Raw genomic sequence first — 18,197 nt, forward strand, 5'->3', positions numbered from 1 at the left:
TTTACATTACATAAAAACACTAAACAATTATCCAATTATGTAGAAACGTAACTTACTTTTGGTTTCATTTATTTGTTTTTGGACAACTTTTTCGAATCTGTGTACAGTAACCCCCTTCCCCCACCATCAACCAAATATTAATTACTAACTCACATTTTTGTAAAACAACAAAAGAAAAAACATTTAGCGTTTCAACATTTTTGCTATGTTCGGCTTCATCCACTGATTGTTGGTCAAGTCCAAACTATTAATGATTGACGGAAACTCCCGAGGATTCAGATCTAATTCTGCAAGAGTACAATTTTTTTTTTTCATTTTCGCCTTCTTTTTTACTTTTTGCAGTGGATTGCTGTACTAACTTGCATTTTCTCTTTTTATTAAATTTTTCCATTACACCAAATTAAGCCACTGCAACGCGTGGCAGGGTACAGCTAGTGTGTATGTATATATATATATATATATATATATATATATATATATATATATATATATATATATATATATATATACGAGCAGAAGTACCCGTCGTTGACTGGGTTCAAAAATAGCCGGCAGGAAATGGACTCTGATTTATTAAAGTATGAAAGCTTATGAAAAGGAAGTGTTGTAAAGAGATAGCTTCGAATTTGGGGTTCTCAAATCAAAGCAAAATGTGATGAATGTAAAAATAAAATAGATAAATCCCTTGATTTATTATAAATACCTGTTCGCACTGAAGCACTCATCACAATCTTATGTGGATATATATTAAATACCTTGTTAAACTTTGTGATATATATTTCATTCTATGGAGGTGAGGCGCGCACGAACATCCCATAATTTTATTATATCATATTTCTTCAAACTAAAACATAATTATCAAATTGCACTAAAGCAGATAGATATGAAAAGTATTTATTAAAGTGTGTGCCTATTTCCATTCTATGGAGGTCAGGCGCCAACGTAAACCCACGATTTTATTATACCCCCTATTTAAGTTAAACCATACGTATCAAAGTATTATTATGTACATCTATATCAAAAACACTTGTAAACTTTTTTTTATTAATTATTAAATTTTCTAATTCCATACTTTGTGGACCAAACGCGTACACATGCCAAACAATTTTAATAAATCATCATTATGCCAGATAAACATACCCATTCCTGTGTCTTGATAAATATTTTATCATTGTGTGTGATCATTTTTCTATAGTAGTGAACCATATAGGAGCTTATTCGTGACCAGGTACACACAAAGACCTTTAGCTTTAACTATATATATATATATATATATATATATATATATATATATATATATATATATATATATATATATATATTTGGACCTCAATCCTCAGTGATGGTGCCCCTTAGATCAAAGTATGGGGCGTCGCTAAATAGGAGCCCGGACAAAATCATACAGCGCTGGACAGAACACTTCAGAGATCTGTTCGACAACCCCTCAACTATTGATGAGGAAGTCATCAGGAATCTGCCACAGCAGGAAATCAGACAAAAGATGCTGGCTCACCCGACTCAACATGATATCAGCAAAGCTATTTGCGAGATAAATATGGGAAAGTCCCCGGGGCTGGACGGCATTCCTGTCGAGATTCTCCGATATGGGGGCAATCAAATTACAGCTGAAGTACACCGTTTGGTATCCAAGGTCTGGTCTGGGTCTCCTGTACCCCAAGATTGGATCGACGTGATACAAATCCCACTGTATAAGGGAAAAGGAAAAAAAGTCCTATGTGGGAACTACAGGGGTATAAGTCTGTTGGAGGTAGTCGGTAAGGTATTTACCAGACTCCTACTAAACAGACTAAATGAATATATTTGCCCCTCAGTACTGCCCGAAGCCCAAAGTTGGTTCAGACCCGGGCGTGGCACAATGGACATGATCTTCTCAGTCCGTCAGATACAGGAAAAATGCACAGAACAAAGGCTAGCTCTATACCAGGTATTTGTAGATCTGAAAAAAGCCTTCGACACTGTAAACCGACCTGCCCTGTGGATAATATTGGGGACACATGGATGCCCACCTGGTTTCGTAAATATGATCAGACAACTGCATGAAAACAAGAAAGCGCGTCTCCAGCTAAACGGCACAGTTTCAGAGGGCATTGCCATCGACAACGGGGTTAAACAGGGAGATATTCTAGCTCCAACCTTGTTCTCAATCTATTTGGCAACAACACTCGCATTCGCATTTAGAAACTGTGAAACGGGAGTGCTCTTTCGATTTCGGACAACGGGCAAGTTATTCAACCTTACTGGTTTCAGGGCCAGATCGAAAACATTTCGCTCACTTCTCAGGGAGCTGCTGTATGCTGACGATGTAGACTTCGTCGCACACACGGCAGAAGATAAGCAGGACATCATGGACCGCTTCTCCAGGGCGTGCACTGCCTTTGGCCTCACAATTAGCCTGGAGAAAACCAAGGTAATGTTCACCCCAGCTCCGAACAGCCGCTATGAGGAACCGGTCATCTGTGTAAATGGAACGAAACTGAGCACCGTTGATGACTTTGTATATCTTGGCAGTACTATATCGAGCGACGGAACCCTCGATAAGGAAATCTTAGGAAGGATCAATAAGGCAAGTAAGGCCTTTGGTAATCTAGAAAAATGAGTGTGGGCAGACAGAGCCCTGACCTTCAAAACAAAGATAAAGGTATACGAGACTTTTGTACTACATGTCCTCCTATATGCCTCGGAAACATGGACGATATATCGCTGTCATATCAAGGCTCTGGAAAGATTCCACCAGACATGCCTACGCAGGATATTTAATGTCACCAAACAAGCTCTCTTGTCCGATGAAGAGGTGCTCAAGAAGAAGAGCACATTCAGCATAGAGGCTCGAGTCTTTCGAAACCAGACTCGATGGGCGGGTCACGTAGTGAGAATGGAGGATTATAGGATACCTAAGCAATTGTTGTATGGGGAGATTGAATGTGGCAAACGACCCAATCACAAACCTCGGAAAAGGTACAAAGATGTAGTTAAGGGAAACCTGCGGGCACTTGGCATAGAAATAACAAGGTGGTAATAGATAGCTGAAGACCGGGAAAGTTGGAGGCGCTACGTCTACGGGGGATGTGAGAATTTTGAGGTTTTGAGAGTTGAGCACGCCAATATAAAGCGAGCCTTACGAAAGCGAGAGGATACAGAGGACTTTGATCTCGACCCCGCGTACTCGTGCGGGATATACGGCAGGGTTTGCCTGTCAAAGGCAGGCCACAAGAGTCATGGAACTACGCACGCGGGACAGGAACTGGGAGCACGGGAGGGAGGGGGCGGTCAGCAACAAGGTTGTCCTGCAGAATATGCGACAAACTGTGCAGGCCGGGTGGGGCTATGTGGAATCATATGCGGACTCACTCACCCGCCATTGTATCATGAGGGTTGGCCGTCTACTGTAAAGGAGTGGCAGTCACCATATATATATATATATATATATATATATATATATGAATTCGTACAGCTAACATCTCTGAACAGGTCATAACAAATATTGACATGAAAACGGCTCCCGGTCAAGGGAGTGTGCACATTATTTTCTAGGTCAGTTATAAGCTTGAGATTTGTTAGTATATATATATATATATATATATATATATATATATATATATATATATATATATATATATATACAGAGAGAGAGAGAGAAAGAGAGAGGGAAAGAGAGAGAAAGCTACGTAGATAGACAGATAGATAGATGGAATCCTGTTGCAACATATTGGTAGGAGCTGCTAGAAAGGACTTATTCTGCCTTGATAGAGTGCAAAATATACTTCGTAGCCTTGTAGGGGATGTGGTTTTCTCTTCCCTGCAACCTATTTCTCACAGAAGAGATGCTACGTTTTTTCTCTGCTTTATCCTTTTTTTCATGGCAGGTGCTTGGCTAAGCTCCATTCTATTGCCCCCCTCGTCAAACTTCTGCAATAAACACCCGTCTACCGTCTAGCCGGAAACACTATCACTAGTTTACCACACCCCTTATCTGTGGCTTAACCTAAGCACAGTTCAATGAGCAAAGCTTCCTTTCAGAACTGCACGCCAATGGAATTGTCTTCCGTTTTTCTGCTTTCTAGCTGACTACAATATGATTGTCTTCAAGTCTAACGTAAACAAGTTTTTGATGAGCTGTACCATATAAGTTAACAGATTTACCGAATCACCATTATTAATGGTCACTATATTGTCCAATGTCTACTATACACTCTTTAACCCTTATCTTCGAGTGACCTCTTGACCTTGATAAGTGGTGATACCTATGTAAAAAGGATAGATTAATAGATAGAAATGATTACTGTGATTGGTATAAATACTAGAGTGTTCATAATTAATAACCCCACTATTAAACTAAAGTATTATATTTTATATTCGCCAAAGTTTTCCTGACTAGAAGTATATTTATGAATATAATTTTTGAATGATTTCCAAGTGTTAAGTACATGTAAAATCTCAATATAACATAGCTTTCGCTGGGTGGTGAATCGAATTCGGTAGATGCCCCTTTGTTTACAATTTCTTACTATTTCACTTTTACATATAGATGCCAATAAGGTTCAAAGCCAAATCTGTATGAAAGCCAGTCCATAATAGGATGTTCTAAAAATTCATTTCTTTTTCACCCATGAATTTCTAACCTTTCATAATTTAGTTTATATATATATATATATATATATATATATATATATGTGTGTGTGTGTGTGTGTGTGTGTGTGTGTGTGTTTGTGTGGGTGTGGTAGTTTATCTAAGAAATACTGTGCGAAGTATTTATTGGTCCAAACCTGCGGTTTCTGTAGTGAATATTCTTCGTGTATGTTTCTATGTTTCGACTGTTCATCCCCTGCTTACATGTTTTCTTTTTCTGTGTACGTTTTGAGAATGTTTTGTGCAAAACCTTTCATCGGTTTTGTGCGAACATGTTTATCTCGTACATTGTTTCTACATACAATCTAAGGCTTTGCTTTCTCGGAACATGGATATTTCCCGTTGCTCACAATTGTTCGAAATTGCTGTTCAATCTTTCAGTGATTTTCTCGGTAAATACAACATGGATATACACCCTTTTACTATACCGTAATCTTCACAATGCCAGCATTTTTATATTGTATTATGTAATATCGTGGTCAGCCAAGACTATCTGTTATTACTTCTGTTACACTATGATTAATGGTAGTTACTTTTTCTTTCGTGAGTTTGTTTTTGCAATATTTGTGTACTCGCCCCCGTATTCTATGCGTCTTGTACTTGAGATTATATTTTAGTCGTTTTGTTCCATTAAAAAAATGGACTTGCACATGTTTTTTTTCTATATTTGCTGTCAGTAAACTTCTCATGTTTTATGTTATTCGTTTGTACCGCCATCTTTGATAACGTACTTTATTGTGACACAAAATTTTATTTCAATGTATGTTTATAAGATTCTGCAGCGTTGAAACTGGCAAACAACTTGAGGCCATTTATGAAACAAATGTGTGTTTTTTTATTAAGTCCTGTCCGCAGCATTCGTTCAAATTGAATGCACATCGACGTTTATTAAGGCGTTTTGCGTATTCGCTCCTAAGCAAAAGAGCAAAGAAAAAAATCCTATTATACAATTTTTCTCCAGACTTTCATCTCAGTGCATATCATATCCCTTATCGCGACGGTCTGCAACACTTTAATGTTATTATTAGTTATAGAATTACTTTTAATTTAAGTAAGCCCCCGCAGTTTTCAGGTGTGAAGCCCGCTGTTATAATCTTATCAATTATCAATCTAACAATACCTAAATTTATCTGTCTCTTACTAATATCTTAGAGGAACATTTTATTAACTATGAAATCCTTCTTTCTCCTCTTGCGCTTTCATGGCAATAAGTTTATCTACAGTTTTCAATAAAGTAATAACAGGAATTGCGCGTGTTATGTTTTTTTTTAATTTGTATTTCTTTCGAACAACAGTCTCTGAGAAGTGTAATTGTAATTAAAATAACATGTGCCAATTTGAATTGAAATTTAAAAAGAAAGCACTTTCAAATTTGAATTGAAATTTAAAAGAAAGCATGCTTAAATTTTAATTTAAAAGAAAGCATGCTAAAATTTGAATGAAAATCACAAACAAACATCGCTTTCACGAAGAATCAAATGATTTTAATAATTATAAGAAAACTACACTATAAGTAAAACGTAAAACATTAATACGCTTCACAGTTTATAAATTTATAAAAGTTCAAATTATTAGGAAAGATCTTACAGCTAATGCTGTGTATCATCTGCGAATTACCAAACAAATTCACAAAATGAATCACATGTGTGTAACGAGAGGCATTTATTGAAAACGATTGTTTAATGCACGGTTCTCTATAGAATTCTATAAAAAACTATAATAATACTCGACAGCCGGATAAGTATATGTTATAAATTAATAATATAATATTTTTCTTCCTAACTATGTTTTGAGACTTTAGAGTACTTAAAAAGCATCAGGCGAACAATATATTATGACGTTTTTTATTCTTAGAAAGTAAGCAATAATTATTATAATGACTTGTATTTATATACTATGTAGCACAAAATGTGTTATGCAAACGAAAGCTCAGGGTGTGTTAGCATAGTTGCTCTTGCGTTGATGGACACGTTTCTGAACAATTTTCTGTGAGTAATCACCCTGTAAATTTAAAATACTTTATATATTTTTTAGGGGGGATGCATATTTCGGCGAGAAAATTCATATAATATCTGTGTACCCTATTTTGACATATGCCGAATGTGTAAATAGTTGCGTAAAACATGTTTCATAAAAGCAAACAAAAAAGTTTATTAACGCGCAGCTGTTTATCGATTGTTCGGTATTTTCATATTGAGAGTCAACTTCCCCGGGAATTAAAATAGGTTATTTTTTGAATATTAATTCCATAAGTTTACTAATGTATGGGGCAATACATATACATAAGTATTATCCGTACAAAAGTTCTTGCATATGCATTGATATTATTTGATATTTCACAAGGAATGTACCACGCTATACAAAACTCTTTTTCTAATATGAATTTATATTTTCCGCTGTTCGACTCTGTCTTGGGCTCAAATAAATTTTATTTCTGTTTAGTCCCATGAGATATCATTTAATTTTCATGATGGAGTTACATACAGCCCAATTTCAATTGATTAATGCCTTTTCCAATTCTCAGTAGGCAATACTTTAATTTCGTTCCGGCTATAATTTCAGATATCGTTCCATAAATTAATTCAAAATTAGAATGAGCACATTAATAATTTTGTCTGTGGAATGTTTTTTTTCTTTTTTTGTCCTTTTGCATTGTATTAATTCGTTCTTTTTGGGAACGTGTGTAAAATCCTTGTTGGGGGCATTCTTAATGATAAAAATATGGAGAAGCTTCGTCGTATATCTATACGTTGATTTTTCTCAACAATTTAAATATATTACACTGCTTGATTGTAGTACATTATATGTATTATATACTAAATCACAAATACGTAAAACATGCAATGTTATTATTTCTAGGTACTTTAAATTATATATGAAATGCGTATATTTTACAATTATTTTTTATTTATTTGTAGCATATATTTGAATGTTTAAGTGTTAAATCATAACGTATATCACAAATCTGTGACTTCACATGAATACTATATTGTTTCTAAAGTAAATCTTAAAGCTTTATTCATAAGAATGTCCGTATGACTCAGAGAATAGCATTTATCACCGCAGATCTCGAAGCTGCTATATCGATGTGTTTGCCTTTATTACGATTTGCATTTTGGGAGCATATCATTTAGAGTTCCGCAATGTATTGATCTATGATATCTATTATAAGTATATTTCGGCATTAGGTGTATCGCGTTTAAAGAAAAAGTGACTAAACCTTCTGATCAACCGTCTACCTAAAGCAGTTTAATACACGTTAATGTGTAATATAGCACAATAATTACACATACTATTCTCATTTAAAATATGTGCGTCGGAGTGCGTTTTTTCCTGTTTTTATTTAATAACATCGTGTACGTTCACCTACCCGCTTCAGTACAGCAATTTAGATGGTAATCAATATTTCTCTAATTTATGTTTTTTTGCGGGGGGGATTCCGAATAAATATACTGGATTACACTCTAACCCATTGTTTCTGCTCGCAAAATACTAGTGTTACAACTCGTATAATTGAAACAACTAATCTGTACTTGTAATATAGTCTAAATATTCAGTAATCCAACAGATTTCATAGCTTCTATATCCCTAAAAAATATTTAAGTGGAATTTTCTGCAGCTATAATATATACAATAGAAATTTGTATATGTATATAAGTAGGTTGTCGTTTGCTTGAAGCATTGTTGAAGAAAATTATAAGGTAAAATTAAAGCAAAGAACAATGCGAGATTGTTTTTTATATAGAGTAACATTATTTCAACTCTAAACAACAGTAATTTTTTTTTCTGTTGTATCTAATGGTGTTATAAATCTCAATATATTTCAGACTTATTAGTCCTTTTTCAAGAGAAGACAGCGGAAGAGTGTTCTTCATGAGTGCAAACTCTGTCTGGCCGAGACTGAGGGATATAAGTAGGTTGTCGTTTGCTTGAAGCATTGTTGAAGAAAATTATAAGGTAAAATTAAAGCCAAGAACAATGCGAAGTTTTTTTTTATATAGAGTAAAATTATTTCAACTCTAAATAACAGTAATTTTTTGTCTGTTGTATCCAAGGGTGTTATAAATCTCAATATATTTCAGACTTATTAGTCCATTTTCAAGAGAAGACAGGGGAAGAGTGTTCTTAATGAGTGCAAACTCTGTCTGGCCAAGACTGAGGGATATAAGTAGGTTGTCGTTTGCTTGAAGCATTGTTGAAGAAAACTATAAGGTAAAATTAAAGCAAAGAACAATGCGATATTTTTTTTATATAGAGTAAAATTATTTCAACTCTAAACAACAGTAATTTTTTCTGTTGTATCCAAGGGTGTTATAAATCTCAATATATTTCAGACTTATTAGTCCTTTTTCAAGAGAAGACACCGGAAGAGTGTTCTTCATGAGTGCAAACTCAGTCTGGCCGAGACTGAGGGATATAAGTAGGTTGTCGTTTGCTTGAAGCATTGTTGAAGAAAATTATAAGGTAAAATTAAAGCCAAGAACAATGCGAGATTTTTTTTTATATAGAGTAAAATTATTTCAACTCTAGACAACATGTATTTCTTTTTTTCTGTTGTATCCAATGGAGTTATAAATTTTGCACTCATGAAGAACACCCTTCCGCTGTCTTCTCTTGAAAAAGGACTAATAAGTCTGAAATATATTGAGATTTATAAAACCATTGGATACAACAGAAAAAAATTAATGTTGTATAGAGTAGAAACAATTTTACTCTATATAAAAAAAATCTCGCATAGTTCTTTGCTTTAATTTTACCTTATAATTTTCTTCAACAATGCTTCAAGCAAACGACAACCTACTTATATCCCACAGGCTCGGCTAGACAGAGTTTGCACTCATGAAGAACACTCTCCCGCTGTCTTCTCTTGAAAAAGGTCTAATAAGTCTGAAATATATTGAGATTTATAAAACCATTGGATACAACAGAAAAAAATACTGTTGTTTAGAGTTGAAATAATGTTACTCTATATAAAAGAAAATCTCGCATTGTTCTTGGCTTTAATTTTACCTTATAATTTTCTTCAACAATGCTTCAAGCAAACGACAACTTACTTATATCCCTCAGTCTTGGCCGGACAGAGTTTGCACTCATGAAGAACACTCTTCCGCTGTCTTCTCTTGAAAAAGGACAAATAAGTCTGAAATATATTGAGATTTATAACACCATTAGATACAACAGAAAAAATACTGTTGTTTAGAGTTGAAATAATTTTACTCTATATTAAAAAAAAAATCTCGCATTGTTCTTGGCTTTAATTTTACCTTATAATTTTCTTCAACAATGCTTCAAGCAAACGACAACCTTCTTATATCCCTCAGGCTCGGCCAGATAGGTTTGCACTCATTAAGAACACTCTTCCGCTGTCTTCTCTTGAAAAAGGACTAATAAGTCTGTAATATATTGAGATGTATAACACCATTGGATACAACAGAAAAAATTACTGTTGTTTAGAGTTGAAATAATTGTACTCTATATAAAAAAAAATCTCGCATTGTTCTTGGCTTTAATTTTACCTCATAATTTTCTTCAACAATGCTTCAAGCAAACGATAATCTACTTATATCCCTCAGTCTCGGCCAGACAGAGTTTGCACTCATGAAGAACACTCTTCCGCTGTCTTCTCTTGAAAAAGGACTAATAAGTCTGAAATATATTGAGATTTATAACACCATTGGATACAACAGAAAAAAAATTACTGTTATTTAGAGTTGAAATAATTTTACTCTATAAAAAAAAAATATCGCATTGTTCTTTGCTTTAATTTTACCTTATAATTTTCTTCAACAATGCTTCAAGCAAACGACAACCTACTTATATCCCTCAGTCTTGGCCAGACAGAGTTTGCACTCATGAAGAACACTCTTCCGCTGTCTTCTCTTGAAAAAGGGCCAATAAGTCTGAAATATATTGAGATTTCTAACACCATTGGATACAACAGAAAAAAATACTGTTGTTATGAGTTGAAATAATTTTACTCTATATAGAAAAAAAATCTCGCATTGTCCTTGGCTTTAATTTTACCTTATAGTATATGTATGTTTAATAAACAAAACTATTTTCTTAATAACCGACATTAGTTTGACGGATATCCTCAGATATAATATAAATTGCGTTTCAAAATGTTCGGATAAGGTTTCATAATTTGTCTTTTTAAATAAGTCAAACAAATGTTTTAATATTAGATTTTTGGGCCCCGACAAAAGAATGGCGAACCTGAAAATTCACCCTTTCTGTTCGTCCGTTCCTCCGTACGTCCCCACTATTTTGAATAACTACGCCTTTGATATTTTGGAAATTTTGCACACATATTAAACATGATATGATTACAGAAGTAGCAGAAGGGGTTTTCCGGGAAAAGCCCGGTCCCCCCTAGGCGTGCCTTAAGTTTAACATAGCTTAAATTGACAGTATTATGTTATTAGCTTATAAAACACGAACTTTTTGGGACTGTTTTACCATATTTGTTCAAAATTTTCTGTCTATTTAGCAGTGTTTGCATAGTGCTGAATCTACATTTAAAATATATTAAGGTCTTGATGGTTTGGGGGCATCAAAATAGGGGGACAAATGATGGACTTAATCATTCTTTATGCATGGTGCAGATCTCAAATATACATATTTTAAAGCCTAAAACTGCACCGTTCGTCCATTGTTACCTGGATTTGATGTCCCCTGGGACTTTTGAGGCTAAAAGGGGGGATATGATGTCATTTTTGTTCCTAGTTCACTGTGCACTCACGAGATACCATGGGCGCTTCAATTGTTTTCTCACATTTCAGCTTGTGCATCCGCCGGATATGTTTAGAGGTTTATTGGTGAACTCTGAAACCTTGATGTCGTGACTGAAGATTTTTCAATTTGGAGCAAAACATACTAAGAAATTTACTAATCATATACTACTATAGTTCAACCTTTGGGGAGTAGTCGGAAAGCTAGGAACGGCAGTTGATTAAATCAGTCTCTTCTTACAGATAACAGAGTTAGAGGGAAATATTTCCGATATCGATATTATGACTTCAAATGTCATGCAAGTTATATCGTTAAATTATTGTGAGTCTAATACAAGAGGTTCAGAGTAATCAAACAATTAATGTAATAAAATAAGTACAGTAAATAAATGCTTTCTCAGTCACAATCCTTCAAAGTAATATTTATTAAAAATATATTGTTCATTTTTTTACATATCAACTCTCATGAAATACATAAAATATTTAACTTACTTATGTAAACAATAATACTCCCTGGTGTGCTTTGCTAGGTAAATACGTGAAACATTTTTCAGCAAATTTCTCACAATAGAGTACGGTGTATCAGGTAGGTTCATAGCAAATAGTAGATTAACTAAGTTAATTTACCTGTAGTTCGATTGAATATCTAACATTTATTACACAAATTTACTAATCACATTTGTTTGTGATAACATGTGTTACAGAAAGAGTAAAGTCAACATATATAGGTTTCGTTACACAACAAAGGTAGATATTAAATCACTGTCGGCAATTACGTATTTTAATAGAAGTATATTCCAAGAAAAAAAACCCAGAAAGGTGCATGTTTGTCAAAGCTGATAAATTAAGAATCAAAATGTGAATCGCGAAAATATATATTCAATAAAAATCTTGATGCAATACATGCGCACGCAATTTAATTACAATTGAGTCACTTGGCTCTAATTTCAATCAGCTTCATGCTTAGAAAATCGCTTTTCTGAACACTTGTTTTAAATAATTATTATATAAACCATCAAATATATCTCGGCATATAATACCTAATTTTTGTTCCCCATTTCTATATAGAGAATTGTAATAATTTGCATCAATCGGAAACATGTTTGTTTTACAAGGGAATCACTATTTATCAAGGCCAAGAATACATTCGAGGAAAGTTTATATACTCTACAGTTGTCAAATATTATGTCATAATAATCTTTAAAAGTGTAAATTTTGTAGATCGGATTACAAAAGGTGAACGGTTAATTTAGAACGTGTTTACGTTGGACTTTCTGGTGAGTTCTAAAAAAGAAGATTGGTTCATGGAATCTTCGTTGAGGTTTAGGACAAATAAAGAGTGTGGAGGAACTATTTATAGGGTTTTTAGCATAACGAGTGTTTCTTGTGAATGTTTGTTGAGGGGGGCCATAGACTCGAGCTCAGACGACCAATTATCATGAAAATTACCATAAAACAGACATGCTCACAACGTCTCCTCTGTGAGAAAGAGGTTGCAGGAAGGAAGAAAGCGGCCCCACCAGGCTACGATATCTATTCTGAACTGTGTCAAGAAGGAGAATTTTTCCTTGCAGTTTCTGCCCAAATGTAACAGCGATACCCAATCCTTGAATGTACAGGGGTCCTATATAGGTAGAGAACTGCATCGGCAGGTAGATAACTCTTGTATCGTTAGAAGTCTCCAGTAATTTGTCCAGCGGCATTGGAAACGGAGTTGATATACCTGCTCCAATTTAGACCATGAGTAAGTGACACGCTCAGAAACTTGTCAGGGTAGGAAACCTCTCCAAGACGAGAGACATTAAGTGATGCAAGATTGGGATCAGAAAGTTGATGATGTACAAATAGAAGCTTGGTTTTAGATGTATAAGTAGTAAGCAGCTTATTCTAGTAAGGGAAAACAGAAGATAAACATATCTTAGTGCAAATTATAAGGAAACGACCAAGGAGACTTGTATACTGACCTTCAGTATCGGCACACGGATGGGTTCGCGAACAATCTAGGTCAGGTTATAATGAATGATGAAATCGTCACATACCCTCCCCTCATCACGTCTGGTCTTAGTGGGCGAACCATTCCACATTGTGAACATTGAAGTCTCCACAAACGTGAATGTTAGCCGAAAGATGAGCCATGATATATTAATCACTCTAGATTAAGACCAGCATTCTAGAAAAGGTGTTCCAATTAGCCCTTGTAAAACGTCACCCTTATTTTAAAGATTGGTTTCCTGATGTTTTAAAGTATGTGAGGTACTGGGAAGTTTTGGGGTTTAAAAGAATAAAAAAATATTGAAAGTATTTAGTTTATATTTCAAATCTAGTTGCAATATTTCCTGAATACATTGGTGGACGAGAAAATGTTTAATAAATATAACAAGCAACACCATAAATATATCAATTTCATAACTGCAATTATATAAATAATAATTAGCAGCTGCCTTGTATAAAACCAGATGCATATAACAATGAAACAGCTTATATGTTAGCAGCTATCATTTAAATGAAAAATATTAAAGATATTATTCACTTCAGATTTAGTTCTGCGTTCCAGAAACGGTTTTAAATTAGCCAATGTGAAACGCTACTCTTTTTTCTTTAATATCGGTCTCATGGCGTTTCAAAGAATAAGATATTCAGGGAAGAGGGGGTAAAAAAGAATAGATGTGTTCGAATGTATTTTGTCTATATTTCAAATCATCTTACTAGATGCCATGAATACATGCCTGAAGAAGAAACACTCTTACTAAATAAAACAAGCAAACTCATAAATATATCAATTAAAGTAGCGTATTTATATACACAGTAATTTACATTAGCCTATCATAACCAGAATACATATAACTTTTCAAAAATATTGAAAGTAACTATTTATTCAAGGTAGTGATTAAGGTCAGACAATCTATACAAGACGGTTAAAAAATTGGTCCTCTACTCTAAATTCTTCAATTTACACGTTTTTATTTTTAAGGTTCATCGGTAACAAAATTACCGTACATATTTCAAAAACATGAAAAAAATATGACTTTTATTTTCCTGGATCAGTTTTCACTTATGGCGTTCAACTACATTGAACACATACTTTAGGACCATCCAAGGGAAAATATTTTGGGTCTCTCAGGCGACTAATGTGCATTTCTGTCTGAAATATGGACTTAAGATGAGAAAATTTATCGTCCCCTTTCCTTCTCTCTCATCTAATCTTATCCATCCAAGTCATATCGCTTGAAAGACTACTAACTGTAAAATAATGTCAAATCTAATAATTGTCATTTTGCAAAATTGTACAAAAATGTGTGACAGTAAAGTTATGATAAATTAGAGCGTTCCTTTTTTAAATGTTATTATTCATAACTCAAAAAACGTGGGCTTATCCCATTAAACGTGTATATATTTTCGTCTGAATTGAATATTTTTAAACAAATTTTCCGACGACAGTATTTTAAATTTCTGTGATATCTATAAACAGAATGCTCGAACACCTATAAATATCGCCATCGACTTAGAAGAAGGTGAAACTTTACAGTAAAGATCTTTTTCAGACCGGTCGCGTGAGAGATTAGAACTATTATTCTCGGTTACGGCCACACAATACGTGTTCAAAATCGTAGAACGTTATATTTGAAAACTGATCCCCGACTATAAAAGTCATCAAGAAATAGGTTCCTTATTTTTTTATCATAAAGTTTAGTTTGTCATCGAAGAGATTAACGTTTAAAAAAAAAGAAAAGTAAAATTGTATAATTTAGAGGTGAGGGCAAATTTCCTAAACGTCAGCCTAATTAACAAATACTAATTTTCATTAAAAACTTATATTGATCACACAAACTTTGTATGGATTTGTTGAATATTTATAGTCTAATTATCTCCTGTACCCCTTCCTCTAAGAAGTAAAGCCAGTTGAAAATTACCGTTTTTTTTTACTTTAAATAATTTGAAAAATGCAAAAAAGAGTATACTTTACTTAATATATTTTTATTCATATAACTAAAAATATCCTACAAATTTAATTTAAACATTATATATGTAGACAGTGGCGTAGCATCAGTTTTTGCCGCCCAGTGCGGTCGGAAAATTTGCGTATAATCACATATTCCCGCGCCGGCATTAATGTACATGTTTTGCCCCCCTCTGGCATATAATTACATGTTCCTCCCGTTCCCCTGTCTTATGATTATCCCTTTGTCCTCTTTACTGGCACATTATTACCTTTTTTGCCACCCCCAACTGCTGGCATATGACACTCTGTAATAGCTTAAGATGCCAAAATGCCCTCCAAATAGTTATTTACATTGAAGAGTGTTTACACAATTCCCTCCAGATTAATGTTTACAGACATCCCTTTTTTATTTAATTTTATTTAACAATTTGTTTTCAATGATTGGAATAATGATAAGTATGCACACATTAACCTGAAGGAAATTATGCAAACCTTAATATAAAACAAAAGAATCACACATATTTTTCCAAACAACAACGTATAATTAAAATTTTAAAAAATGGCAAATGAAATTAATTGGTAACACAAACAAATACAATAATAATTTTAAAGAAAAACACATACAATAATTATTTTTAATAAAGACAAATACAATAATAATTTAAAATAAAAAACAAATACAATGATTTAAAAAACAAATACAATAATAATTTAAAATAAAACAAATACAATAATAATTTAAAATAAAAACAGATACAATAATAATTTTTAATAAAAAGAAATACAATAATAATTTTAACTAAAAACAAATGCACTAATAATTTTAAATAAAAACAAATACAATAATAGTTTTAATAAAAACAAATACAATAATAATTTTAAATAAAAATAAATACAATAATCATTTCAAATAAAAACAAATACAATAATAATTTTAAATAGAAACAAGTACAATAATAATTTTAAATGAAAACGCATACAATAAAAATTTTAAATAAAAAATACAATTATAATTTTTAATGAAAACAAATACAATTATAATGTTAAATAAAAACAAATACAATAATAATTTTAAATAAAAACACATGCAATAATAATTTTAAATAAAAACAAATACAATAATAATTTTAAATAAAAACAAATGCAATAATAATTTTAAATAAAAACAAATACAATAATAAGTTTAAATAAAAACAAATACAATAATAATTTTAAAGAAAAACAAATACAATAATAATTTTTAATAAAGATAAATACAATAATAATTTAAAATACAACAAATACAACAGTAATTTAAAATAAAAACAGATACAATAATAATGTTAAATAAAAACAAATACAATAATAATTTTAAATTAAAACAAATACAATAATAATTTTTAATAAACACAAATACAATAATAATTTACAATAAAAACATTTCGACATATATTCGTTTATATAATGATACCCTCATTTTTATATAGTTTGTTTATGTTTAATCCAGATTTTCACCAAATAACATGGCTGTATCAAAGAGAGAATAGACTGATTTAGTTTTCCCTTCTTTTTCTTCACAATGTTATTATTAATATTTAGATGGTCGCGAAGAGAATAAAAAACGTATTGTGTCGCCGCTTTTTGAAATCAGTATGTGTAATCGTTCGGTTTAAGTGCAAGATTTAAGAAATGGAAGGTCACACATCTCAGAAAACAGTTTTGATAAATTTTAATGAGAATATTTGGAATTAGAATTTATACATTTAAATTAGAAAACATTTGGAAACATGAAAGGGTTAAGAAATGATAACATCATTTTATCTACTTTTCTATTGTTGTTATTTTCGAATTTTCACAAAAGAATATGACTGTATCAAGCAGAGGATAGTCCGATGTAGTTTTCTTTTCTTTTCTTTTCTTCATAATGTTATTATAAGGAGGTCGAGCCTCTCGAAAAAAAAAACATACGTTTTTATTTAAAAAAAATAGTTTTATTTTTTTTACATAAATGTATATATGTATTGAAAATAAGTTTATTTTTGTGATAGAATCATCACAATGCATTGAATCTGTTGAAAATTCACAAAATACTGTTCACGCTTTTGTCAGCAAAGTTATCAATAACTCTACCACAATTCACTCTATTGACAAGTTCCCTCTCTATAGATCGCCAAGTCTGTAAGTTTTCTCTGGCTCATTTATGATTAGAGATAGAACGCTCACAGCTGACAAAGCTAATAGTTCGGGTAAGGAAAATGCACAGCAAGATCACAATATAAGGGACGGAATCCCCAACCAGGTATCTCTGTATGAAGGTCAAAAGTTCCTGACGCTTTCACAAACACTGTACTCTTCCTTTCGACAAAGAATTTATCTGTATCTCTATCTTCGTCCAGTTCACCAAGCTGGCAATCATAATTATCATCAAGCAGATTTTACCATGTAAGAAAAGCGTATTTACTTTGAGTATTGTGAACTTGTTGAAATCTACAAGATATTTCTTCAGTTAACCTGTATATGAAAGACAGCATTTCCCGTCTCAACTCAGTATCGAACCCTGCGCTGCATCAGCCAACTATTCACCACCAATTTGTTTCTTTTTCAGGATACGATGCCCCATTTCAGAGCTCAGTTTTTCGACTCATCTATTGCAGTATGCACTATCCTTTCTCTGTTCTGAAGCCTGGCAGAACTTTGTTGCAGATCCAGCACCTATTTTTAAGATACGTCTGGCCATCCTTGATTTCTGGGGAAATAATTTTCCAAAGGTGCAGAAATAAAAGAAACGGAAAAGAAAATACCGTGTTGAGAATTAAAGATAAATCTTGTTTTGTGGTTGCATTTTCTTTCTCTTCTGTGTGCTGTTTCATGGAAATGGCGACATCCAATAAATGTTTTAC

The sequence above is a fragment of the Euprymna scolopes genome, chromosome 27 (genome assembly GCF_053919585.1).
Source record: "Euprymna scolopes isolate OS-2025 chromosome 27, ASM5391958v1, whole genome shotgun sequence".
NCBI lineage: Eukaryota > Metazoa > Mollusca > Cephalopoda > Sepiida > Sepiolidae > Euprymna > Euprymna scolopes.